The 27415-nt window shown below is 54.4% G+C and overlaps 1 long non-coding RNA gene across 1 annotated transcript in view; it reads right to left on the bottom strand.

The window, feature by feature from the left end:
• Positions 1 to 27415, bottom strand: part of LOC123773111 (uncharacterized) — a 239088-nt gene that overhangs the window by 18328 nt on the left and 193345 nt on the right. Inside the window, exon 3 of the long non-coding RNA XR_011225216.1 lies at positions 6634 to 6685. This is a non-coding gene — a long non-coding RNA (uncharacterized lncRNA). The remainder of the gene's footprint in view (positions 1 to 6633; positions 6686 to 27415) is intronic.

The raw sequence follows: 27415 nt of genomic DNA, 5'->3' as shown, positions 1-27415 counted from the left end.
GCAAGGATACCCACTGTCATGGGAGGGACCCAGGGGCAAGGATACCCACTGTCATGGGAGGGACCCAGGGGCAAGGACACCCACTGTCAGGGGAGGGACCCAGGGGCAATGACACCCACTGTCATGGGAGGGACCCAGGGGCAGGGACACCCACTGTCATGGGAGGGACCCAGGGGCAAGGACACCCACTGTCATGGGAGGGACCCAGGGGCAAGGACACCCACTGTCATGGGAGGGACCCAGGGGCAAGGACACCCACTGTCAGGGGAGGGACCCAGGGGCAAGGACACCCACTGTCAGGGGAGGGACCCAGGGGCAAGGACACCCACTGTCAGGGGAGGGACCCAGGGGCAAGGACACCCACTGTCAGGGGAGGGACCCAGGGGCAATGACACCCACTGTCAGGGGAGGGACCCAGGGGCAGGGACACCCACTCTCAGGGGAGGGACCCAGGGGCAAGGACACCCACTGTCAGGGGAGGGACCCAGGGGCAAGGACACCCACTGTCAGGGGAGGGACCCAGGGGCAAGGACACCCACTGTCATGGGAGGGACCCAGGGGCAAGGACACCCACTGTCATGGGAGGGACCCAGGGGCAGGGACACCCACTGTCATGGGAGGGACCCAGGGGCAAGGACACCCACTGTCATGGGAGGGACCCAGGGGCAGGGACACCCACTGTCATGGGAGGGACCCAGGGGCAAGGACACCCACTGTCAGGGGAGGGACCCAGGGGCAGGGACACCCACTGTCAGGGGAGGGACCCAGGGGCAGGGACACCCACTGTCATGGGAGGGACCCAGGGGCAAGGACACCCACTGTCATGGGAGGGACCCAGGGGCAGGGACACCCACTGTCATGGGAGGGACCCAGGGGCAAGGACACCCACTGTCAGGGGAGGGACCCAGGGGCAGGGACACCCACTGTCATGGGAGGGACCCAGGGGCAGGGACACCCACTGTCATGGGAGGGACCCAGGGGCAAGGACACCCACTGTCAGGGGAGGGACCCAGGGGCTAGGAGATTACAAAAGTCCCTCAACATAAAAGACTACAAACGTATTCTCAGGGAGCTGACATCAATACGAGTCCTCTAGCACAGTGGTCTACGCCGACGACTCACAATCGAGAGATCGTGGTTCACTCACCTGGCAATACATAAATGATTTGGAATATAACCTTTCAACTGATGCTCCTGTTCACCTAGCATTAAATAGGTACCCAGGAGTTAGGCAACTATTGTGGATTGCGTGCTGGGAAAGGAGGATATAAGGGAACTATCAGGAGAAAGCGCCAAGCCATTACGACTATACAGCACTGGAAGGGATCAGGATAAGGATTTGGGATGGGACAGGGGGGGGGAAGGAAAGGTGCCCAACTACTTCGACGGTCGGGAATTGATCGCCGACCTGCATGAAGTGAGACCGTCGCTCTAGCCCAAGTGGTTAAGGATGATATAAGCCTAACTAAAGTTTTTTCCTGTCTCCGACTGCGGAATTATATGTAGGAAATCTAGATGTCTGTGTTCTCACAGAAGTGAAAGCACAGGAAACACACCACAACGTAGCCTCCTTAGAGACAGGTAGCAAGATGAGAGACACAAGGAGCTGGAGGAGGGGGCGTGGTCTTGCTGATCAGAAAGAAATGAGCATTTGAGGTTATGACCCCAGACAGAAACAGAGTAGAGGCTCAAGTAAATGGCTATACAATGCTTCGTTGGACGCAACGAGTACATTAGAGACCCCAAAGGAAGGAACCCAAGATAGCAACAGCAGTGATCGTGAACCATCAACTAAATATCAGGTGAGCAAGACGGGAGACTGACAGAATCAAAAGGACAATACTTACTGTAACAAAAGAATAGTTTCAGCGGCAGTTGGAATGGCTCCTGATTATTAATTACAAGGACCTTAACCCAGGGCAAGATAAACTGGAAAGAGAGAGAGAACCACATAGGAGTTTACATACTACATAATAGGCACCATGACGATGGGAGGACCTAGAGTAGTAGTAGCAGTGATATATAGCCCTCAACCAAATGACAGAAGACCCAGGCAAGAGTATGACAGAAACAACATTGCAGTTAATAACATAATTGAGAGGGCAGCCTCCGCTGCCTGTAGAAATCGATCCCATCTGCTCATCATGGAGGACTTCAATCACGGAAGGGTAGACTGGGAGAACATGGAACCGCATGGAGGAGAGGACACATGGAGAGCCAAACTAATGGAGGCACGACCAGAAACTTTCTAAGCCAACATGTCAGGGAACCCACTAGGATGAGAGGAAACGATGAAACAGCGAGACTCGACCTAGTCTTCACTCTGAATGACTCCGACATAAGGGAAATAGACTTCGAAGCCCCAGTAGGAATGAGCGATCACAGTGTACTGACGTTTGAGTATCTGGTGGAAAAAGAGCTAAAGTAATCGAGAAAGGGAACTGGAAGCAGAAGGCTAGCATTTGGTAATGGAAAATATGAGATAAGAAAATTCCTAACAGCTATAACATGGGAATCAGAGCTAAGGGGAAAGACGACCCAAGACATGATGGAATACATCACGCTGAAGTGCAAGGAGGCAGTAGAAAAGTTTTCCCGGCCCAATAGGTAAAAAATGTAATGCAGATGAGAAACTCATGGTTTAATCAGAGATGTAGGCTAGCTAAGCAACAAAGTAAAAGAGCGTGGAGAAACTATAGAAATAACAGAACACTTGAGAGCAGAGAAGGTTACCAGAGAGCCAGGAATGAATACGTCAGGGTGAGAAGAGAGGCAGAAGGGCAATATGAAAACGACATACCAAGCAAGGCTAAGACCCAGCCCAAATTGCTGCACAGCCACATCAGGAGAAAGACAACAGTGAAGGAACAGATAATGAAACTGAGGATAGGGGCAGACAGATTCACTACAAACGACAAAGAAGTGTGCGAGGAACTCAAATGAAATTCCAGGAAGTCTTTGCATTAGAGGAAGGAGAAGTTCCAGAGATAAGAGAAGGAATAATTAACCAGGCACCACTAGAGGAATTTGAGATTACCAGTGGAGATGTAAGGAAGCTTTTGCTAGAGCTGGATGTGACAAAGGCTATAGGCCCGGTTGGAATATTACTATGAATACTAAAGGAAGGAGCAGAAGCACTGTGCCTGCCACTCTCCATGGAGTATAACAAATCACTGGTAACAGGTCAACTAACAGAAATTTGGAAAGCGCAAACGTAGTCCAGATATACAAGGGGGATAGACAGGAGGCACTGAACTACAGTCCCTAACTTGCATACCATGCAAGCTAATGGAGAAAATTGTGCGAAAAAAGCTATTCGAACATCTGGAGCGAAGGAACTTTGTGTCACAACACCAACATGGTTTCAGGGATGGCAAGTCATGCCTCACAGGATTAATTATATTCTACGATCAGGCAACAAGAAAGAGAGGAGTGAGCAGACTGCATATTTTTGGATTGCCAGAAAGCCTTTCACACAGTGCCACACCAGAGACTAGTGCGAAAGCTGGAGATGCAGGCAGGAGTGAAAGGGAAAGTACTCCACTCGTTAAGGAAGTACCTAAGTAACAGAAGGCAGCGAGTCACTGTGAGGGGTGAGGTCTCGGATTGGCGAGACGTCACAAGTGGAGTCCCGCAGGGTTTATTCCTTGGGCCCATACTGTTACTTATATGTGTAAATGATCTTGCAGATGGTATAGAATCATTCCTCTCATTGTTTGCTGATGATGCAAAAATTATAAGGAGGATTAAGACGGAGGAAGACAGTATGAGACTACAAGATGACCTAGACAGACTGCATGAATGGTCCAACAAATGGCTACTAAAGTTCAACCCAAGTAAATGTAAGGTAATGAAACTAGGCAGTGGAAACAGGAGGCCAGACACAGGATACAGAATGGGAGATTAAGTCCTTCATTAAACGGACAGAGAGAAGGATCTAGGAGTTGATGTCACACCAAACCTGTCTCCTGAAGCCCACATCAAAAGAATAACATCTGCGGCGTATGCGAGGCTGGCTAACATCAGAACAGCGTTCAGGAACCTGTGTAAGGAATCATTCAGAACCTTGTATACCACATATGTAAGACCAATCCTGGAGTATGTGGCCCCAGCATGGAGCCCATACCTTGTCAAGCACAAGACGAAGCTTGAAAATGTTCAGAGATATGCCACTAGGCTAGTCCCAGAACTAAGAGGCATGCGTTACCAAGAAAGGCTGCGAGAAATGCACCTCACGACATTACAAGAGTAAGGGGGAGACATGATCACTACCTACAAAATTCTCAGAGGAATTGACAGGGTAGTTAAAGATAAACTGTTTAACATGGATGTACGCGAACAAGGGGACACAGGTGGAAACTGAGTACCCAAATGAGCCACAGGGACGTTAGAAAGAACTTTTTGAGTGTCAGAGTAGTTAAAAGATGGAATGCATTAGGCAGTGATGTGGTGGAGGATGACTCCATACACAGTTTCAAGTGTAGATATGATAGAGCCCAGCAGGCTCAGGAATCTGTAATTCAGTTGATTGACAGTTGAGAGGCGGGACCAAAGAACCAGAGCTTAACCCTCGCAAGCACAATTAGTTGAGTACAATTAGGTGAGTACTTGGAGATCTTAACTAATGGAGACACCAGCAACCAACTTTTTAAGCCAAAATATCAGGCCTTGTGGGTCAGAACAAGGCCCTCAGCCATGAGGGTCACAAGGCTGAGGAAAAATTATGATCCAGCCAGATTTAACTTGCTATTGTGTGAATGAGCTTGATGATATATGGGATATCAAGTTGGAAGCCTCCAAGGGAATGAGCAGTCGTTGAATACTAACATCCGAGTATCTTTCAGATGTCAAAATACCCCTTTCAGTGAAGGGATAAGAACGTAAAAATGCATCTGCGTAAGGCATCCTGAAGATGAAACGAAAAAGAAATGAGAGAGAATGAGGAATATCAATATACCTATAACTCTGATGGAAAGCCAAATATGACATGCGTAAATAATGTTAGAAGGCAGTCGACAAGCTTGTCCTTGACCAAAGACAGGAAAAGGTAACGTATATCAATCCATACACACAGAAACCACAATAGCGTGATGCATCAAATGAACAAATCATGGGAGGAACAAATTGCATGGGAGAATTGTGTTAAACCTTGGTTTGTGTCTCGGAGAGGCTGCAGGATCCATGTGAGGGTAGTAGCACTTCCGGTTGCAATTCATTTACCATGTCGGGGCATAGTCGACTAAGGCGCGTCTGGGATCATCCTGGGCGTAAGTTCGAATCCTCATCACGGCCCTTGTGGATCTGTTTATATCAATCCATAGTTTTATCGTGTGTAAGAGAAAGTAAGCAAGCACGGGGGCATGGACCAACAGCAGGAAGAACAGAACGAAGGAAAGCAGAGGAAGGTACCTGAAGGCCCGGGAAGGGTGTCAATGAGTGAGGAGAGAAACAGAGATAACTTGAAAAGAAACTGCAGATCATCAAAGGACCCGACGCCAACTGCTCCACGGCCACATTAGGAAGGAAAACAGGTGTCAAAAAACATGACGAAATTCTAAATTTGGGAAAACATATTTTAAAAGAACACTGAATAAGCCTATACTGAGTCAGACGATTACCAGAGACGAAGTAAGGAGTCGTCTGCTGGAGCTGGACACGACTAGGGCACTGGGAGAGGGAGGAAGGTAACTATCGGGGAAAGCGCCAAGCCATTACGACTATATAGCGCTTGGAAGGTGGTCAGGATCAGAATCTGGGAAGGGACGAGGGAAGGAATGGTGCTGCAGTCGTGTCTAGCTCAGAATGCAAAATCTCTCCATGGATACCAGGGGAAACACCTAAAGACTTATAATTGTTACTTATTATGATAAAGTGTCTCTGAAGTTCGAGAAATACCAGAAGTTTGGAAGATAGATAGTGTAGTAATAATATACAACAATAGAGACATTCAGGAGGCACCAAACTTCAGGTCAGTTTCTCTTGCATATCATGCAAGATAACAGATCACAAGAAAGAGGCTGCTACACCTTCCGGAGAGAAGAGAGCATCAGGCATCACCAACATGGGCTCAGGGACCGCAAATCTTCTCACACAACCCAGATAGCACTTCATGGTCGGGCACGATAAATCACACAAGACGGAAAAACTTGGGCCAACTGCCTGTGTGTGGAATGTCAAAGAGCCTTCGCTACGAGTATCCCGCACAAAACACGTGCACACATTGATGAAAAGGATGAGGCATTATCCAAACAACAGAAAATAGTCACACCGACAAGGAAAGATTTTACAGTGGTAAGATATGGTGTCTGTGCTAATAATCTTCCTTGGAGGGAATTATTATCAGCAGCGTTTGCCTGATTGGCCAGGATAAGAGCTGTCATGGAAATATAAATAGGACATAGTCAGTAGAGCGAGGACGAGGCTAGATAAAGGGGATGGGATCAGTTGGGCAGAGGACTGGGGGTAGGGGGGGTAGGGTAAAGAGGCAGAGTTTGTGTGTGAAGCAAGGAGAGTAGTGTTGGGGCAAGGAGGGGTAAGAGGTGCAACTGAAGGCATAAGGGACTAGGGAGGACGAGGAGGAATGAAAGATTCAGAGCTAAGAAAATATTCTCAGATCAACTGAAATAGACTCACGTGCTGTTGGTATTGGGGCTGCTGTCTGGGTGCTTCTCCAGCGGCACAGCACCTGTGGGTGACACACACCTGGTTATTGCACCCACTCAACACCTGTGACACACCTTGATTATTGCACCCACTCAACACCTGTGACACACTTGATTATTACACCCACTCAACACCTGTGACACACCTGGTTACTGCACCCACTCAACACCTGTGACACACCTGGTTACTGCACCCACTCAACACCTGTGACACACCTGGTTACTGCACCCACTCAACACCTGTGACACACCTGGTTACTCCACCCACTCAACACCTGTAACACACCTGGTTACTCCACCCACTCAACACCTGTAACACACCTTAATATAATAGAGAGAGCAGATTCTTTCGCTAGCAGGAACGGATCTAGACTGCTAATCACGAGAGACTTCAACCACAGGAAGATAAACTAGGTGAACAGAGACAAACACAGAGCTAAACTGCTGGACGTGGCAACAAAAACCTTCTAAGCCAACACATCAAGGGACCGACAAGAATGAGAGGAGAGGATGAACCAGCTATGCTTGATATGATATTTACCCTAAATGAGTCGGATATAAGGGAAGTTAAGTTGGAAGGCCCCTTTGGAATGAGTGACCACAGTGTATTGATCTTTGAGTACCTGGTAGAGCTAGGATTTACCTCCCCTCCCCCCCCCCCCCCCAAAAAAAAAAAGAATTAGGAAACAAAAGGCTAGCATACCGAAAGAGGAATTATGAGGAAATGAGACGTTTCCTAAGGGGAAATACATTGGGACACAGAACTCAGAGCTACGTTCGTACAAGACATGATAGACTACGTCATGCAAAAGTGTCAGGAGGCAGTAAACAGGTTTATCCCGGCTCAAAAGGTAAAACCAGAGAAGTAAAATAAGAATCTGTGGTTTAATAGGGCATGTATGGCAGCAAAAGAGCTGAACAAAAGGGCGTGGAGGAACCTCCGAAATAACAGAACACCAGAAAGCAGAGAGCGATACTTGAGAACCAGAAATAAGTATGTTAGTGTGAGAAGAGAAGCAGAGAAAAAGTATGAAAATGATATAGCAAATAAAGCCAAGACCGAACCAAAGTTACTCCACAGTAACATCAGGAGGAAAACAACAGTGAAAGAACCGGTGATGAAACTTAGAATGGGTGAGGACAGGTACACAAAGAATAACAAAGAGGTGTGTGAAGAAATCAACAAGAGGTTCCAGGAGGTCTTCACAACAGAAAAAGGTGAGGTTACTGCGCTAGGAGAGGTGGCAGTAAACCAGGCGGCCTTGGAAGGGTTCAAAATTACAAGAGAGGAGGTCAAGAGACACCTGATTGATCTGGAAGTGAGAAAGGCTGTTGGTCCAGACGGAATCTCACCATGGGTACTGATAGAGTGTGCAGAAGCACTTTGCTTGCCCCTCTCCATAGTGTATAGTAGGGCACTGGAGATGGGAAACCTACCAGAAATATGGAAGACGGCTAATGTAGTCCTGATATACAAAAAGGGTGAAAGGCAAGAAGCACTGAACTACCGACCAATGTCCTTAACTTGTATACCATGCAAGGTGATGGAGAAGATCGTGAGAAAAAAACTAGCAACACATCTGAAGAGAAGGGACTTTGTGACAAACCACCAATATGAGTTCTGGGAGGGTAAATCTTGCCTCACTGGCTTAATATAATTATACGATCAGGTGACAAAGATTAAGCAAGAAAGTAAAGGATGGGCGGACTGCATTTTTTTGGACTGCCAGAAATCCTTTGACACAGTACCCCATAAGAGGCTGGTATATAAGCTGCAGAAACAGGCAGGAATAACTGGTAAAGTGTTCCGGTGGATAAGGGAGTACCTTGGCAATAGGAAGCAGAAAGCTACAGTGAGGTGGAGACCTCAGATAAAGTCGTTTGAAATGCCTAAATACCCCATCTTTAACAAATAACACTTGAAATACATAAACCTCCATTTGATAAATTAACCCATGAAATAAAGAAACGAATATGAGACATTCAACAACGAAACATAAATGCCCAGCAAGAATCATATATATAACTGAGAAGATATTTAACTTTACTGTGTTAATTTGTGAAAAATATAAAACTTAGCAAAGGTTATTGAATAAATGGACTCAATGTGATAAATGTATTAAGAAAGCATGTAAAATATTAAATGTAGTAAAACAGACTTTCCTATGAATTATTTGAATAGTATGAGGAAATATAAATTGAGCAAGGATAGGGGAGATGGGTGGGGGTGTTAGGTTAGGTTAAGGTTTTTGGGATATTTTAGGGAATGATGCTTAAACAATATTTTACAAGGAATAGTAGAAATTGGAAGCAGAACAGAGGAAAATAGCAATGAGATAAGATAGATAAAATAGTTGAAAATCTTTTTATGCATGTTCTGAAATTTGTATATGTATCAGAGTTTATCAAAGTGTCTAAGTGTTTGCAAGTTGTGCTAGTTTGTCTAAATTTATGTAGTTATTCAAGTTTGAGAGAGTTTTAGAAAGTGTGTAAGTTAATGAACAAAGAGAATGTACAAGTATGTGTTTGTGTAAGTGAGTGAACCGAGTATTTGTTTAAGTTTTGTAAAAGTGTGCAAGTTTTAACAAGTTTGCGAGTGTAATATACAAGTTCAGGTTTTTACATGTAAGTGTAAAAGAGTGTTGTCTGGGTAAATAAATGAAGAGTTGATGTTTCAGACAGAATAAGACAATGATTTAATTAAGTTATGTTACGTTAGGATAGGTTTTGTAAGTTATATAAGTTAGGTTATATTAGGGTCTGTTAGTTATGATTGGTAAGTTACATAAAGTGGGAGGAGGGATAAGTTTGCGAGGGTAGATAAGTTATGTTATGTAAGTTAGGTTAGTATATTATGTGTGTTGGTCAGGTCAGGATGGGTAAGTTACATCAGGTAAGTTAGGTAATGTAACTTACATCATGTAGAAGAGGGTAGGTATGTTGGGTTAGGTAAGTTATGTCAGGTAAGTTATTAATTAAGATATGTAAGTTAGGCAATAGAAGTTCTGTTATGTTCAATTACATAAGGGAGGATAGGTAATTTAAGTTTAGTTAAGTTGGCAAGTTATGTAAGTTTGGTCAGGAGAGGGAATTTACGTTAGTTTATGTAAGTTACATTAGGTGGGGGAGGTTAGGTAAGTTGGGCTATGTAAATTAGGTAAGTTAAGTTAGGTTAGGTTGGGTATGTTAGGTTAGATAGGGAGGAATAAGTAAGTTGGACTAGGCAAGTTACATTAGGAGAGTCAGGTTAGGTTAGGTTAGTACAGGTAAGTCAAGTTAGGTAGGCTTATACAGTGTTGTTCAAACAACAGTTTTAAAATAAAGTGGCTAAGAAAATATATTTTAACAGATTATAATAATAATAATAAACAGAAAGGCGAGTTTCATACGAAAAGGTGAACTAGTTACTTGAAGAGCTGTGTTTATGACATTATAAGTGTTATTATAAAGTTTTTGATTATAAATGGCCTAGTGAAACTGTCTTAGTGAAAGCTGTTACTACTACATAGAAGTCAGTCAGTTTTATGCAGATAATGAGTCACAATAACGTAGCTGAAAAATGTTGACCAATCCACACACTAGAAATTGAAGAGACGACGACGTTTCGGTCCGTCCTGGACCATTATCAAGTTGATTGTGATGAAATGAGGAAGGCACGGTCATTAAGTAGTTGAAAGAGAGGTGAGGAGATGGAAATCTTAGAGGAAGATTAGAGGTACGTAAGGTATGGTGTAACAAAGGGTGTAATAATAGAAATAAGAAAGGGATCGTAGGAGAAAACAAGATAAAGAAAAAAAGATAAAAGGAAAGCAGGCTTATGTTAGATCACGTTTGTTAGAAAGTTTAGAGCATTTGAGTATATACTGTGAAAAGGAAGAGTCAACAACAACAAAGCCAGGACTCAAGTTCATGTTAGGTTGGTTGTGTATCAGAGCCGGGTCGACAAGACGGCGTCTGTGGAGAGTAGAGGCCGGAAAGATTATTTTTAGAGGAAGACCAATTAGTTTTATTTATTTTTACTTGAAGCGTAAAGTTTGCTTGTATGCGTAAGTTTGTTAGTACATAACGTTGTACATGCCTAGTTTGATATAATACTTAAAGTTGTTTGAGGCTACATAATGGCATGTCTTAGTTTATAAATGTCTTGAAAAGTCACCCTTATACTATTTATTTATTGAATGAAGAACAATGTTTGATACAGTTAGAGTTTATTTAATGGACAAAGAAGTTCTAAGGAGTAAATCTTTTATTCAAAGTCGCATTAAAGAGTGCAAATGTTATTTATATTATATCGGAACGTATTATTGCTGTCTTGGAGAGACTTTTTAAACGCACGAAGATGTTTAGAATTTATTTTGATGCTTGAAGACGTCTTAGAAAGTTTCTTTAATGTCCGAAGGTGACTTAGAAAGTTTCTTTGATGTACAAAGATGTCTTAGAAAGCTTCCTTGATGAATAAAGGTGGGTCAGAGAACAACTTTGATGAACGAAGGTTAATTTAGAGACTACCTTTGAGGGCTCTGAAATGTCTTAGAAAGTTTCTTTGATGACTCTGAGTGGGTCTTTGATTTCTTTGAGTGCGTCTTTGATAAATATGAGCGTCTTTGATGTCTCGAAGGGTGTCTTTGACTATTTTTCTTACTCCACGAAGTATACTATTAGTTAATGAAGAAAGTGTTGAATGAAGTTAAGCTTGACTATTTTTAGTTGAGAGAAGAATAATTTTAGTTAAGAACAGTGTTGAAAAGTTGTTGAAAGTGACCATTTTTTAGTTGATTGGCAAATAATTCAAGTTAAAAAATGATGAACGTGATTATTTTCAGTTAATTGACGAATACTTTAGTAAGTTAAGAAATGCCAAGAACAGTCGTCTGTAAGAAATATGAAGCTGATAAAGAGAATTGCATTGACATAGTTGTTTGCAAATAAAGTTGGAGACTGACTAAATATTTTGTAACTAATTTTATTATTGGAATAGTAATCGGTTGATAATATCTGACAAAGAACAAGTTACTGATTGACAGAAACAATTGTTTAAAGAATTAGTAACAAGATGAACGTAGAACATTTAAGGGAATGCGATGAACACAGAGAACATGGAGAATATGACCGAATAAGAGAATATCCAGGGTGCACCAGATCAGCAGGTCACCAGGGTGCACCAGAGCAGCAGGTCACCAGGGTGCACCAGATCAGCAGGTCACCAGGGTGCACCAGATCAGCAGGTCACCAGGGCGCACCAGAGCAGCAGGGCGCCAGGGTGGACCAGAGCAGCAGGTCACCAGGGTGCACCAGAGCAGCAGGTCACCAGGGTGCACCAGATCAGCAGGTCACCAGGGTGCACCAGATCAGCAGGTCACCAGGGTGCACCAGAGCAGCAGGTCACCAGGGTGCACCAGATCAGCAGGTCACCAGGGTGCACCAGATCAGCAGGTCATCAGGGCGCACCAGAGCAGCAGGGCGCCAGGGTGGACCAGAGCAGCAGGTCACCAGGGCGCACCAGAGCAGCAGGGCGCCAGGGTGGACCAGAGCAGCAGGTCACCAGGGCGCACCAGAGCAGCAGGGCGCCAGGGTGCAGCAGGTCACCAGGGCGCACCAGAGCAGCAGGTCACCAGGGCGCACCAGAGCAGCAGGGCGCCAGGGTGCACCAGAGCAGCAGGTCACCAGGGCGCACCAGAGCAGCAGGGCGCCAGGGTGCACCAGAGCAGCAGGGCGCCAGGGTGCACATGAGCAGCAGGTCACCAGGGCGCACCAGAGCAGCAGGGCGCCAGAGCGCACCAGAGCAGCAGGGCGCCAGGGCGCACCAGAGCAGCAGGGCGCCAGGGTGCACCAGAGCAGCAGGTCACCAGGGCGCACCAGAGCAGCAGGGCGCCAGGGCGCACCAGAGCAGCAGGGCGCCAGGGTTCACCAGAGCAGCAGGGCGCCAGGGTGCACCAGAGCAGAAGGGTGCCAGGGTGCACCAGAGCAGCAGGTCACCAGGGCGCACCAGAGCAGCAGGGCGCCAGGGTGCACCAGAGCAGCAGGGCGCCAGGGTGCACCAGAGCAGCAGGTCACCAGGGCGCACCAGAGCAGCAGAGCGCCAGGGTGCACCAGAGTAGCAGGGCTCCAGGGCGCACCAGAGCAGCAGGGCGCCAGGGCGCACCAGAGCAGCAGGGCGCCAGGGTGCACCAGAGTAGCAGAGGGCCAGGGCGCACCAGAGCAGCAGGGCGCCAGGGCGCACCAGAGCAGCAGGGTGCACCAGAGCAGCAGAGTGCACCAGAGCAGCAGGGTGCACCAGAGCAGCAGGGTGCACAAGAGCAGCAGGTCACCAGGGCGCACCAGAGCAGCAGGGCGCCAGGGCGCACCAGAGCAGCAGGGTGCACCAGAGCAGCAGAGTGCACCAGAGCAGCAGGGTGCACCAGAGCAGCAGGGTGCACAAGAGCAGCAGGTCACCAGGGCGCACCAGAGCAGCAGGGCGCCAGGGCGCACCAGATCAGCAGGGTGCACCAGAGCAGCAGAGTGCACCAGAGCAGCAGGGTGCACCAGAGCAGCAGGGTGCACAAGAGCAGCAGGTCACCAGGGCGCACCAGAGCAGCAGGGCGCCAGGGCGCACCAGAGCAGCAGGGCGCACCAGAGCAGCAGGGCGCACCAGAGCAGCAGGTCACCAGGGCGCACCAGAGCAGCAGGGCGCCAGGGTGCACCAGAGTAGCAGGGCGCCAGGGCGCACCAGAGCAGCAGGGCGCCAGGGCGCACCAGTGCAGCAAGGTGCACCAGAGCAGCAGGGCGCCAGGGCGCACCAGAGCAGCAGGGCGCCAGGGTGCACCAGAGTAGCAGGGGCGCCAGGGCGCACAAGAGCAGCAGGGCGCCAGGGCGCACCAGAGCAGCAGGTCACCAGGGCGCAGCAGGGCGCCAGGGCGCACCAGAGCAGCAGGGTGCACCAGAGCAGCAGGGCGCCAGGGTGCACCAGCGAAGCAGGGCGCCAAGGCACACCAGAGCAGCAGGGCGCCAGGGTGCACCAGAGCAGCAGGTCACCAGGGCGCACCAGAGCAGCAGGTCACCAGGGCGCACCAGAGCAGCAGGGCACCAGGGCGCACCAGAGTAGCAGGGCGCCAGGGCGTACCAGAGTAGCAGGGCGCCAGGGCGTACCAGATCAGCAGGGCGCCAGGGCGCACCAGAGCGGCAGGGCGCCAGGGCACACCAGAGTAGCAGGTCACCAGGGCGCACCAGAGCAGCAAGGCGCCAGGGCGCACCAGAGCAGCAGGGCGCCAGGGCGCACCAGATCAGCAGGTCACCAGGGCGCACCAGAGCAGCAAGGCACCAGGGCGCACCAGATCAGCAGGTCACCAGGGCGCACCAGAGCAGTAGGGCGCCAGGGCGCACCAGAGCAGCAGGGCGCCAGGGCGCACCAGAGCAGCAGAGCGCCAGGGCGCACCAGAGTAGCAGGTCACCTGGGCGCACCAGAGCAGCAGGGCGCCAGGGCGCACCAGAGTAGCAGGTCACCAGGGCGCACCAGAACAGCAGGGCTCCAGGGCGCACCAGAGCAGCAGGTCACCAGGGCGCACCAGAACAGCAGAGCGCCAGGGCGCACCAGAGCAGCAGGGCGCCAGGGCGCACCAGAGCAGCAGGGCGCCAGGGCGCACCAGAGCAGCAGGGCGCCAGGGCGCACCAGAGCAGAAGGGTGCACCAGAGCAGCAGGGCTCCAGGGCGCACCAGAGCAGCAGGGCGCCAGGGCGCACCAGAGCAGCAGGGCGCCTGGGCGCACCAGAGCAGTAGGGCGCCAGGGCGCACCAGAGCAGCTGGGCGCCAGGGCGCACCAGAGCAGCAGGGTGCCAGGGCTCACGAGAGTAGCAGGGCGCCAGGGCGTACCAGATCATCAGGGCGCCAGGGCGCACCAGAGCAGCAGGGCGCCAGGGCGCACCAGAGCAGCATGGCACCAGGGCGCACCAGAGCAGCAGGGCACCAGGGCGCACCAGATCAGCAGGTCACCAGGGCGCACCAGAGCAGCAGGGCACCAGGGCGCACCAGAACAGCAGGTCACCAGGGCGCACCAGAGCAGTAGGGCGCCAGGGCGCACCAGAGCAGCAGGGCGCCAGGGCGTACCAGAGCAGCAGCGCACCAGGGCGCACAAGATCAGCAGGTCACCAGGGCGCACCAGAGCAGCAGGGCGCCAGGGCGCACCAGAGCAGCAGGGCGCCAGGGCGCACCAGAGTAGCAGGTCACCTGGGCGCACCAGAGCAGCAGGGCGCACCAGAGTAGCAGGTCACCAGGGCGCACCAGAACAGCAGGTCACCAGGGCGCACCAGAGCAGCAGAGCGCCAGGGCGCACCAGAGCAGCAGGGCGCCAGGGGGCACCAGAGCAGCAGGGCGCCAGGGCGCACCAGAGCAGCAGGGCGCCAGGGCGCACCAGAGCAGCAGGGCGCCAAGGCGCACCAGAGCAGCAGGGCGCCAGGGCGCACCAGAGCAGCAGGGCGCACCAGAGCAGCAGGGCTCCAGGGCGCACCAGAGCAGCAGGTCACCAGGGCGCACCAGAGCAGCAGGGCGCCAGGGCGCACCAGAGCAGCAGGGCGCACCAGAGCAGCAGGGCGCCAGGGCGCACCAGAGTAGCAGGTCACCAGGGCGCACCAGAGCAGCAGGGCGCCAGGGCGCACCAGAGTAGCAGGTCACCTGGGCGCACCAGAGCAGCAGGGCGCCAGGGCGCACCAGAGTAGCAGGGCGCCAGGGCGCACCAGAGTAGTAGGTCACCAGGGCGCACCAGAGCAGCAGGGCACCAGGGCGCACCAGAACAGCAGGGCGCCAGGGCGCACCAGAGCAGAAGGGTGCACCAGAGCAGCAGGGCGCCAAGGCGCACCAGAGCAGCAGGGCGCCTGGGCGCACCAGAGCAGCAGGGCTCCAAGGCGCACCAGAGCAGCAGGGCGCCAGGGCGCACCAGAGCAGAAGGGTGCACCAGAGCAGCAGGGCTCCAGGGCGCACCAGAGCAGCAGGGCGCCAGGGCGCACCAGAGCAGCAGGGCGCCAGGGCGTACCAGATCAGCAGGGCGCCAGGGCGCACCAGAGCAGCAGGGCGCCAGGGCGCACCAGAGCAGCAGGGCGCCAGGGCGCACCAGAGTAGCAGGGCCCCAGGGCGTACCAGATCAGCAGGGCGCCAGGGCGCACCAGAGCAGCAGGGCGCCAGGGCGCACCAGAGCAGCATGGCACCAGGGCGCACCAGAGCAGCAGGGCACCAGGGCGCACCAGATCAGCAGGTCACCAGGGCGCACCAGAGCAGCAGGGCACCAGGGCGCACCAGAACAGCAGGTCACCAGGGCGCACCAGAGCAGTAGGGCGCCAGGGCGCACCAGAGCAGCAGGGCGCCAGGGCGTACCAGAGCAGCAGGGCACCAGGGAGCACAAGATCAGCAGGTCACCAGGGCGCACCAGAGCAGCAGGGCGCCAGGGCGCACCAGAGCAGCAGGGCGCCAGGGCGCACCAGAGTAGCAGGTCACCTGGGCGCACCAGAGCAGCAGGGCGCACCAGAGTAGCAGGTCACCAGGGCGCACCAGAACAGCAGGTCACCAGGGCGCACCAGAGCAGCAGAGCGCCAGGGCGCACCAGAGCAGCAGAGCGCCAGGGCGCACCAGAGCAGCAGGGCGCCAGGGCGCACCAGAGCAGCAGGGCGCCAGGGCGCACCAGAGCAGCAGGGCGCCAGGGCGCACCAGAGCAGCAGGGCGGCGGGGCGCACCAGAGCAGCAGGGCTCCAGGGCGCACCAGAGCAGCAGGTCACCAGGGCGCACCAGAGCAGCAGGGCGCCAGGGCGCACCAGAGCAGCAGGGCGCACCAGAGTAGCAGGGCGCCAGGGCGCACCAGAGTAGCAGGTCACCAGGGCGCACCAGAGCAGCAGGGCGCCAGGGCGCACCAGAGTAGCAGGTCACCTGGGCGCACCAGAGCAGCAGGGCGCCAGGGCGCACCAGAGTAGCAGGGCGCCAGGGCGCACCAGAGTAGCAGGTCACCAGGGCGCACCAGAGCAGCAGGGCACCAGGGCGCACCAGAGCAGCAGGGCGCCAGGGCGCACCAGAGTAGCAGGTCACCTGGGCGCACCAGAGCAGCAGGGCGCCAGGGCGCACCAGAGTAGCAGGGCGCCAGGGCGCACCAGAGTAGCAGGTCACCAGGGCGCACCAGAGCAGCAGGGCACCAGGGCGCACCAGAACAGCAGGGCGCCAGGGCGCACCAGAGCAGAAGGGTGCACCAGAGCAGCAGGGCGCCAAGGCGCACCAGAGCAGCAGGGCGCCTGGGCGCACCAGAGCAGCAGGGCGCCAAGGCGCACCAGAGCAGCAGGGCGCCAGGGCGCACCAGAGCAGAAGGGTGCACCAGAGCAGCAGGGCTCCAGGGCGCACCAGAGCAGCAGGGCGCCAGGGCGCACCAGAGCAGCAGGGCGCCAGGGCGTACCAGATCAGCAGGGCGCCAGGGCGCACCAGAGCAGCAGGGCGCCAGGGAGCACCAGAGCAGCAGGGCGCCAGGGCGCACCAGAGTAGCAGGGCGCCAGGGCGTACCAGATCAGCAGGGCGCCAGGGCGCACCAGAGCAGCAGGGCGCCAGGGCGCACCAGAGCAGCATGGCACCAGGGCGCACCAGAGCAGCAGGGCACCAGGGCGCACCAGATCAGCAGGTCACCAGGGCGCACCAGAGCAGCAGGGCACCAGGGCGCACCAGAACAGCAGGTCACCAGGGCGCACCAGAGCCGTAGGGCGCCAGGGCGCACCAGAGCAGCAGGGCGCCAGGGCGTACCAGAGCAGCAGGGCACCAGGGCGCACAAGATCAGCAGGTCACCAGGGCGCACCAGAGCAGCAGGGCGCCAGGGCGCACCAGAGCAGCAGCGCGCCAGGGCGCACCAGAGTAGCAGGTCACCTGGGCGCACCAGAGCAGCAGGGCGCACCAGAGTAGCAGGTCACCAGGGCGCACCAGAACAGCAGGTCACCAGGGCGCACCAGAGCAGCAGAGCGCCAGGGCGCACCAGAGCAGCAGAGCGCCAGGGCGCACCAGAGCAGCAGGGCGCCAGGGCGCACCAGAGCAGCAGGGCGCCAGGGCGCACCAGAGCAGCAGGGCGCCAGGGCGCACCAGAGCAGCAGGGCGGCGAAGCGCACCAGAGCAGCAGGGCGCCAGGGCGCACCAGAGCAGCAGGGCGCCAGGGCGCACCAGAGCAGCAGGGCGCCAGGGCGCACCAGAGCAGCAGGGCGCCAGGGCGCACCAGAGCAGCAGGGCGCCAGGGCGCACCAGAGCAGCAAGGCGCCAGGGCGCACCAGAGCAGCAGGGCGCCAGGGCGCACCAGAGCAGCAGGTCACCAGGGCGCACCAGAGCAGCAGGGCGCCAGGGCGCACCAGAGCAGCAGGGCGCCAGGGCGCACCAGAGCAGCAGGGCGCCAGGGCGCACCAGAGCAGCAGGGCGCCAGGGTGCACCAGAACAGCAGGTCACCAGGGCGCACCAGAGCAGCAGGGCGCCAGGGCGCACCAGAGCAGCAGGGCGCCAGGGCGCACCAGAGCAGCAGGTCACCAGGGCGCACCAGAGCAGCAGGGCGCCAGGGCGCAGCAGGGCGCCAGGGCGCACCAGAGCAGCAGGGCGCCAGGGCGCACCAGAGCAGCAGGGCGCACCAGAGTAGCAGGTCACCAGGGCGCACCAGAGCAGCAGGGCGCCAGGGCGCACCAGAGCAGCAGGGCGCCAGGGCGCACCAGAGCAGCAGGGCGCCAGGGCGCACCAGAGCAGCAGGGCGCCCCAGAGCAGCAGGTCACCAGGGCGCACCAGAGCAGCAGGGCGCCAGGGCGCACCAGAGCAGCAGGGCGCACCAGAGCAGCAGGGCGCACCAGAGTAGCACGTCACCAGGGCGCACCAGAGCAGCAGGGCGCCAGGGCGCACCAGAGTAGCACGTCACCAGGGCGCACCAGAGCAGCAGGGCGCCAGGGAGCACCAGAGTAGCAGGTCACCTGGGCGCACCAGAGCAGCAGGGCGCCAGGGCGCACCAGAGTAGCAGGGCGCCAGGGCGCACCAGAGTAGCAGGTCACCAGGGCGCACCAGAGCAGCAGGGCACCAGGGCGCACCAGAACAGCAGGGCGCCAGGGCGCATCAGAGCAGAAGGGTGCACCAGAGCAGCAGGGCTCCAGGGCGCACCAGAGTAGCAGGGCGCCAGGGCGCATCAGAGCAGCAGGGCGCCAAGGCGCACCAGAGCAGCAGGGCGCCTGGGCGCACCAGAGCAGCAGGGCGCCAAGGCGCACCAGAGCAGCAGGGCGCCAGGGCGCACCAGAGCAGAAGGGTGCACCAGAGCAGCAGGGCTCCAGGGCGCACCAGAGCAGCAGGGCGCCAGGGCGCGCCAGGGCGCACCAGAGTAATAGGGCGCCAGGGCGCACCAGAACAGCAGGGCGCCAGGGCGCACCAGAGCAGTAGGGCGCCAGGGCGCACCAGAGTAGCAGGGCGCCAGGGTGCACCAGAGCAGCAGGGCGCCAGGGTGCACCAGAGTAGCAGGTCACCAGGGCGCATCAGAGTAGCAGGGCGCACCAGAGCAGAAGGGTGCACCAGAGCAGCAGGGCGCCAGTGTGCACCAGAGCAGTAGGGCGCCAGGGCGCACCAGAGTAGCAGGGCGCCAGGGCGCACCAGAGCAGCAGGGCTCCAGGGCTCACCAGAGCAGCAGGGCGCCAGGGCGTACCAGAGCGCCAGGGCGCACCAGAGCAGCAGGGCGCCAGGGCGCACCAGAGCAGCAGGGCGCCAGGGCGCACCAGAGTAGTTGGGCGCCAGGGCGCTCCAGAGCAGCAGGGCGCCAGGGTGCACCAGAGTAGCAGGTCACCAGGGCGCATCAGAGTAGCAGGGCGCCAGGGCGCACCAGAGCAGCAGGGCGCCAGGGCGCACCAGAGCGCCAGGGCGCACCAGAGCAGCAGGGCGCCAGGGCGCACCAGAGTAGCAGGTCACCTGGGCGCACCAGAGCAGCAGGTCACCTGGGCGCACCAGAGCAGCAGGGCGCCAGGGCGCACCAGAGCAGCAGGGCGCCAGGGCGCACCAGAGCAGCATGGCGCCAGGGTGCACCAGAGCAGCAGGGCGCCAGGGCGCACCAGAGCAGCATGGCGCCAGGGCGCACCAGAGCAGCAGGGCGCCAGGGCGCACCAGAGCAGCAGGGCGCAGCAGAGCAGAAGGGTGCACCAGAGCAGCAGGGCGCACCAGAGCAGCCGGGCGCCAGGGCGCACCAGAGCAGCAGGGCGCCAGGGCGCACCAGAGCAGCAGGGCGCCAGGGCGCACCAGAGTAGCAGGGCGCCAGGGCGCACCAGAGCAGCAGGGCGCACCAGAGCAGCAGGGCGCACCAGAGCAGCAGGGCGCACCAGAGCAGCATGGCGCCAGGGCGCACCAGAGCAGCATGGCGCCAGGGTGCACCAGAGCAGCAGGGCGCCAGGGCGCACCAGAGCAGCATGGCGTCAGGGCGCACCAGAGCAGCAGGGCGCCAGGGTGCACCAGAGCAGCAGGGCGCCAGGGCGCACCAGAGCAGTAGGGCGCCAGGGCGCACCAGAGCAGCAGGGCGCACTAGAGCAGCAGGGCGCCAGGGCGCAGCAGGGCGCCAGGGCGCACCAGAGTAGCTGGTCACCTGGGCGCACCAGAGCAGCGGGTCACCTGGGCGCACCAGAGCAGCAGGGCGCCAGGGCGCACCAGAGCAGCAGTCCGCCAGGGCTCACCCGAGTAGCAGGTCACCTGGGCGCACCAGAGCAGCAGGGCGCCAGGGCGCACCAGAGCAGCCGGGCGCCAGGGCGCACCAGAGCAGCAGGGCGCCTGGGCGCAGCAGGGCGCCTGGGCGCACCAAAGCAGCAGGGTGCCAGGGCGCACCAGAGCAGCAGGGCGCCAGGGCGCACCAGAGCAGCAGGGTGCCTGGGCGCACCAGAGCAGCAGGGCGCCAGGGCGCACCAGAGCAGCAGGGCGCCAGGGCGCACCAGAGCAGCAGGGCGCCAGGGCGCACCAGAGCAGCAGGGTGCCTGGGCGCACCAGAGCAGCAGGGCGCCAGGGCGCACCAGAGCAGCAGGTCACCTGGGTGCACCAGAGCAGCAGGGCGCCAGGGCGCACCAGAGCAGCATGGCGCCAGGGCGCACCAGAGCAGCATGGCGCCAGGGCGCACCAGAGCAGCAGGGCGCCAGGGCGCACCAGAGCAGCATGGCGCCAGGGTGCACCAGATCAGCAGGGCGCCAGGGTGCACCAGAGCAGCAGGGCGCCAGGGTGCACCAGAGCAGCAGGGCGCCAGGGTGCACCAGAGCAGCAGGTCGCCAGGGTGCACCAGAGCAGCAGGGCGCCAGGGTGCACCAGAGGAGCAGGGCGCCAGGGTGCACCAGAGCAGCATGGCGCCAGGGTGCACCAGAGCAGCAGGGCGCACCAGAGCAGCAGGGCGCCAGGGCGCACCAGAGCAGCAGGGCGCACCAGAGCAGCATGGCGCCAGGGTGCACCAGAGGAGCAGGGCGCCAGGGTGCACCAGAGCAGCATGGCGCCAGGGTGCACCAGAGCAGCAGGGCGCACCAGAGCAGCAGGGCGCCAGGGCGCACCAGAGCAGCAGGGCGCACCAGAGCAGCATGGCGCCAGGGTGCACCAGAGCAGCAGGGCGCCAGGGCGCACCAGAGCAGCAGGGCGCACCAGAGCAGCATGGCGCCAGGGTGCACCAGAGCAGCAGGGCGCCAGGGTGCACCAGAGGAGCAGGGCGCCAGGGTGCACCAGAGCAGCATGGCGCCAGGGTGCACCAGAGCAGCAGGGCGCCAGGGCGCACCAGAGCAGCATGGCGCCAGGGCGCACCAGAGCAGCAGGGCGCACCAGAGCAGCAGGGCGCCAGGGCGCACCAGAGCAGCAGGGCGCCAGGGCGCACCAGAGCAGCAGGGCGCCTGGGCGCACCAGAGCAGCAGGGCGCCACGGCGCACCAGAGCAGCATGGCGCCAGGGTGCACCAGAGCAGCATGGCGCCAGGGCGCACCAGAGCAGCAGGGCGCCACGGCGCACCAGAGCAGCAGGGCGCCAGGGCGCACCAGAGCAGCATGGCGCCAGGGCGCACCAGAGCAGCAGGGCGCCAAGGTGCACCAGAGCAGCAGGGCGCCCGGGCGCACCAGAGCAGCATGGCGCCAGGGCGCACCAGAGCAGCAGGGCGCCAGGGCGCACCAGAGCAGCATGGCGCCAGGGTGCACCAGATCTGGTACAAGAACGTCCAAGACATGCGAGTTGTCGAGAAATCTTCATGTCATCTTCGTTTGACAAAGTATCAGACAGCTGGTAATTGTGTTAAAAGAGTTTTTAAGTGAAATCATTTTAAAACTTGATTTTCATTGAATAATTTGCAGCAGCTAAGATTTCTTTGGTATAATTTTCAGAATTTTGAGAAGTTTGCCAGCGTTAGTTATTCCTGTAGTGTAACACCATAAATGTTTGTATTTAATATTTCACAGATAATGAGAGTCAGTCACACAGGATATTAGCGGCGCCAGGCAGACCGCTATGACCATTTATAGTCACATCCTTTCATGTGTTAATGTTCACAGGTTGAGTCGAGGTCATGTCGCATCTGGTGACCTTGCTCTCTACTAAGCTGTTAATTGCAGACGGGTGGCTTTGCTCTTTCCATCAAACATGTCACTTTCTAAGTGGGGTAGGAAGATAGCCTCTGGCTATTTCCTGCTAGGCGGAGTTTAGTTCCAGGTTTCCCCTTAAATACCCGTTTAACTGTACATTAGAGAGACACATGTCTGAGATAAGGCCTCTCCCACGTCTATTAACCCCCCATCCCCTCTCCTCCTTCTTTGGTGACTGAACTTGTCAGGTTGACTTATTTGGTGTTTTCCAACTTATACTTTGTGTGATTTTGAGGGTCAGTCAGCCGTAGTTGCTCTCACTTTCTTGTGTGGTGACCTAAATTGTGTGTTTGTTGATATTTGAACATCAAGTGAAATGGGTGAATTATGATATCCATAACAGTGAATATATAAAAATGAATATATAACTGTTTAACTTTATAATTTGTCTTTAATTCTGATCTCTAGATCTTGAAGAGTGAATGCTAGAGTGGAGAGCACTCTGAATTGTACTTGCTAAAGATTGTGACGTAAAGACATTGAGATTATGACATGGTATTAACAATGTCTTGGTGTGTATTCGCTCACTTGTGTGCAATACTGAGACTGGTTTGTGTTTTGGTAGTCAAAACACCGAAAATTGTATTGATCAATTGTGTTAATGCTGAGGATTTTTCGAGATTTCTTGATATTATAAATATTTTAGTGCAAGGTAGGGACAGGTTGGATAACAAGAACTTTCCACACTAGAGATGCTATACCGATGGTTACACTTTTCAAAACGCTTGTGCTCTCTAGAGTGGAGTACTGCTGCACAATGACAGCCCCTTTCAAAGCTAGAGAAATTGCTGACCTGGAGAGAGTGCAGAGATCCTTTACTGCTAGAATCCACTCAGTAAAACAATTTAATTACTGGGACCGACTAAAGAGCCTAAATCTGTACTCCCTTGAGCGCAGGCGGGAGAGATACATAATAATTTACACGTGGAAAACGTTAGAGGGGCTGGTCCAAAACTTGCACACAGAAATAACATCACATGAGACCAAAAGACATGGCAGGATGTGCAGAATACCCCCGTTGAAAAGCATAGGTGCAACAGGTACTCTAAGAGAGAACTCTATCAACATCAGAGGCCCGAGACTGTTCAACACGCTTCCAGTACACATAAGGGACATAACTGGCCGACCCCTCACAGTGTTCAAGAGAGAACTGGATAAGCCCCTCCAAAGGATACCTGATCAACCAGGCTGTGACTCATACGTCAGGCTGCGAGCAGCCGCGTCTAACAGCCTGGTCCAGCAACCAGGAGACCTGGTCGACGACCGGGCCGCGGGGACACTAAGCCCCGGAAGCACCTCAAGGTAACCTCAAGGTAAGGTAGGGGCCTGACATCAGAGTGGACAGCGCTCGAGATTCGTAGTCCTAAGGTTCCGGTTTCTATCCCCAGTGGAGACGGAAACAATTGGGCATAATTTCTTTCACCCTGATACCCCTGTTCACCTAGCAGTGAATAGGTACCTGGGAGGTAGACAGCTTCCTGGGGGCGTGTAACAAAGAGGAGTCCTGGTCGAGGACCGGGGCCGCAGGGACGCTAAGCCACGAAATCATCTCAAGAAAAACTCAAGATGAGAGTAGTACTGGTCTGCGCTAGGCTACTACACACGCACACAATAATCATTCTTTTAAATTAAGCACCTTTCTTGAAAATGAATACGCAGTCATCGGGAGGACAAACCCTTCATGCAAACTGCACCTACTATCAAGAAGAAGAAGATACTTATTGCGCTCGTAATAATCTTTATTAAATTCTCGTCTAATGCCCTTAAGCTTTAGAAAACAATTTAACTTGGTGTATGCTTTACTAGACTGTGTTGTGATCCGTCATAACACGAAACACATTACCCGCAGTGACTCACATTGTGGGACAGTGAGATAAACTGTTCATGGTAATACTTTTCTCTGCGCCAATGTGCTAAATTTGTCTGTAGTTTATCGTGAACTACAAATTACCAAGCAATGCCTGGCAAGCAGAGCTAGGTGGGTACAGATATGTAACTACAGCTAGGAGGGTGCTAAGAGAGTACAGCTATGTAACTACAGCTAGGAGCATACACCTAGGAGGGTGCTGCTAGGAGAGTACAAGTAGGAGTGTGCTGCTAGGAGGGAACAGCTAGGAGGGTGCTGCTAGGAGAGTACAGCTAGGAGGGTGCTGCTAGGAGAGTACAGGTAGGAGTGTGCTGCTAGGAGGGTACAGCTAGGAGGGTGCTGCTAGGAGAGTACAGCTAGGAGGGTGCTGCTAGGAGGGTACAGCTAGGAGGGTGCTGCTAGGAGGGTACAGCTAGGAGGGTGCTGCTAGGAGAGTACAGCTAGGAGTGTGCTGCTAGGAGGGTACAGCTAGGAGGGTGCTGCTAGGAGGGAACAGCTAGGAGGGTGCTGCTAGGAGGGAACAGCTAGGAGGGTGCTGCTAGGAGAGTACAGCTAGGAGGGTGCTGCTAGGAGAGTACAGGTAGGAGTGTGCTGCTAGGAGGGTACAGCTAGGAGGGTGCTGCTAGGAGAGTACAGCTAGGAGGGTGCTGCTAGGAGGGTACAGCTAGGAGGGTGCTGCTAGGAGGGTACAGGTAGGAGGGTACAGGTAGGAGGGTGCTGCTAGGAGGGTACAGCTAGGAGGGTGCTGCTAGGAGAGTACAGCTAGGATGGTGCTGCTAGGAGGGTACAGCTAGGAGGGTGCTGCTAGGAGGGTACATCTAGGAGGGTGCTGCTAGGAGAGTACAGCTAGGAGGGTGCTGCTAGGAGGGTACAGCTAGGAGGGTGCTGCTAGGAGAGTACAGCTAGGAGGGTGCTGCTAGGAGAGTACAGCTAGGAGGGTGCTGCTAGGAGAGTACAGCTAGGAGGGTGCTGCTAGGAGGGTACAGCTAGGAGGGTGCTGCTAGGAGGGTACAGCTAGGAGGGTGCTGCTAGGAGGGTACAGCTAGGAGGGTGCTGCTAGGAGAGTACAGCTAGGAGGGTGCTGCTAGGAGGGTACAGCTAGGAGGGTGCTGCTAGGAAGGTACAGCTAGGAGGGTGCTGCTAGGAGGGTACAGCTAGGAGGGTGCTGCAAGGAGGGTACAGCTAGGAGGGTGCTGCTAGGAGGGTACAGCTAGGAGGGTGCTGCTAGGAGGGTACAGCTAGGAGGGTGCTGCTAGGAGAGTACATCTAAGAGGGTGCTGCTAGGAGGGTGCTGCTAGGAGAGTACAGCTAGGAGGGTACAGCTAGGAGGGTGCTGCTAGGAGAGTACAGCTTGGAGGGTGCTGCTAGGAGAGTACAGCTAGGAGGGTGCTGCTAGGAGGGTACAGCTAGGAGGGTGCTGCTAGGAGGGTACAGCTAGGAGGGTGCTGCTAGGAGGGTACAGCTAGGAGGGTGCTGCTAGGAGGGTACAGCTAGGAGGGTGCTGCTAGGAGGGTACAGCTAGGAGGGTGCTGCTAGGAGGGTACAGCTAGGAGGGTGCTGCTAGGAGAGTACAGCTAGGAGGGTGCTGCTAGGAAGGTACAGCTAGGAGGGTGCTGCTAGGAGGGTACAGCTAGGAGGGTGCTGCTAGGAGAGTACAGCTAGGAGGGTGCTGCTAGGAGGGTACAGCTAGGAGGGTGCTACTAGGAGAGTACAGCTAGGAGGGTGCTGCTAGGAGAGTACAGCTAGGAGGGTGCTGCTAGGAGAGTACACACACGTGCAAATCAGTGGTCAAGAGAGGCGTGAGAAGAAGCCATAAGAGCGGGAACTGAGACCCTGTAGGAAGGATCACCCAGGTCGCTGCATGATGGGAAGGAGGCAGGCGAGGCCCGCTACCCCCTTCCTTCATCCAGCCCAGCCCCGTCCCTCTCAGCCCGCTCCTTCCCACCGTCTTCCATTACTGCCCTCCCCTTCCTCCCTCCACAGACCATTGCCCAGGAAGATGGTGGAGGGCGCGGCCGGGCCCTTGTGATCACCCCCAGCAACGCCAACAGTAAATATTACCAAACGACCTTCTCTGTTCGAGGGATACCGGGCTAATGGAGACTCCAGGCTGCGTGTCCGGGGCAGTTCAACTCACGCTCAGCAAACAGTTTGCTAAACAGGAAAATTACTGCGCCATTTGGTGGGGGATTAGAAGAGTTTCAAGCTCCTAAATAGTGCAAAACCTCAGACTTGAAATGAAGGATTTTGGGTTCGGTATAGGCGCTCCTTTTCTCAGTTTATATATATTATAATATATAATATATATATATATATGTATATATTAGTATATTTTGGTAGCAGTCTTTCCTGTAGACATATATTATTAAATATGACCGAAAAAGTAAGATTAATAATTCTAACACGAATTTTCTCGATCTTTTTACGTGAAAAGAAACGTAAGAAAAATCGAGAAAATTCGTGTTAGAATTATTAATCTTACTTTTTCGGTCATATTTAATAATTTAATAATAATAATATATATATATATATATATATATATATATATATATATATATATATATATATATATATATATATATATATATATATATATATGTCGTACCTAGTAGCCAGAACGCACTTCTCAGCCTACTATGCAAGGCCCGATTTGCCTAATAAGCCAAGTTTTCATGAATTAATTGTTTTTCGACTACCTAACCTACCTAACCTAACCTAACCTAACTTTTTCGACTACCTAACCAAACCTAACCTATAAAGATAGGTTAGGTTAGGTTAGGTAGGGTTGGTTAGGTTCGGTCATATATCTACGTTAATTTTAACTCCAATAACAAAAAATTGACCTCATACATAATGAAATGGTTAGCTTTATCATTTCATAAGAAAAAAATTAGAGAAAATATATTAATTCATGAAAACTTGGCTTATTAGGCAAATCGGGCCTTGCATAGTAGGCCAAAAAGTGCGTTCTGGCTACTAGGTACGACATTATATAATATATATATATATATATATATATATATATATATATATATATATATATATATATATATATATATATAACTGAAAACTCTCACCCCAGAAGAGACTCGAACCCATACTGCCAGGAGCAACACAACCGGTGTGTACAGGACACCTTAATCCACTCGACGATCCTGTACACACCAGTTGCGTTGCTCTTGGCAGTATGGGTTCGAGTCTCTTCTATGGTGTGAGTTTTCAGTTGCACATAGTCCTGGGGACCACTCAGGCTTGTTCGCATTTGTGTTCCTCATGTGTGCCCCAAAGAATGAGGTGATTTGATAAAATAAT

Source organism: Procambarus clarkii, chromosome 81 (assembly GCF_040958095.1).
Source record: "Procambarus clarkii isolate CNS0578487 chromosome 81, FALCON_Pclarkii_2.0, whole genome shotgun sequence".
Lineage (NCBI taxonomy): Eukaryota > Metazoa > Arthropoda > Malacostraca > Decapoda > Cambaridae > Procambarus > Procambarus clarkii.
The sequence above is the reverse complement of the archived record's forward strand: the minus strand, read 5'-3'. Positions and strand labels throughout refer to the sequence as shown.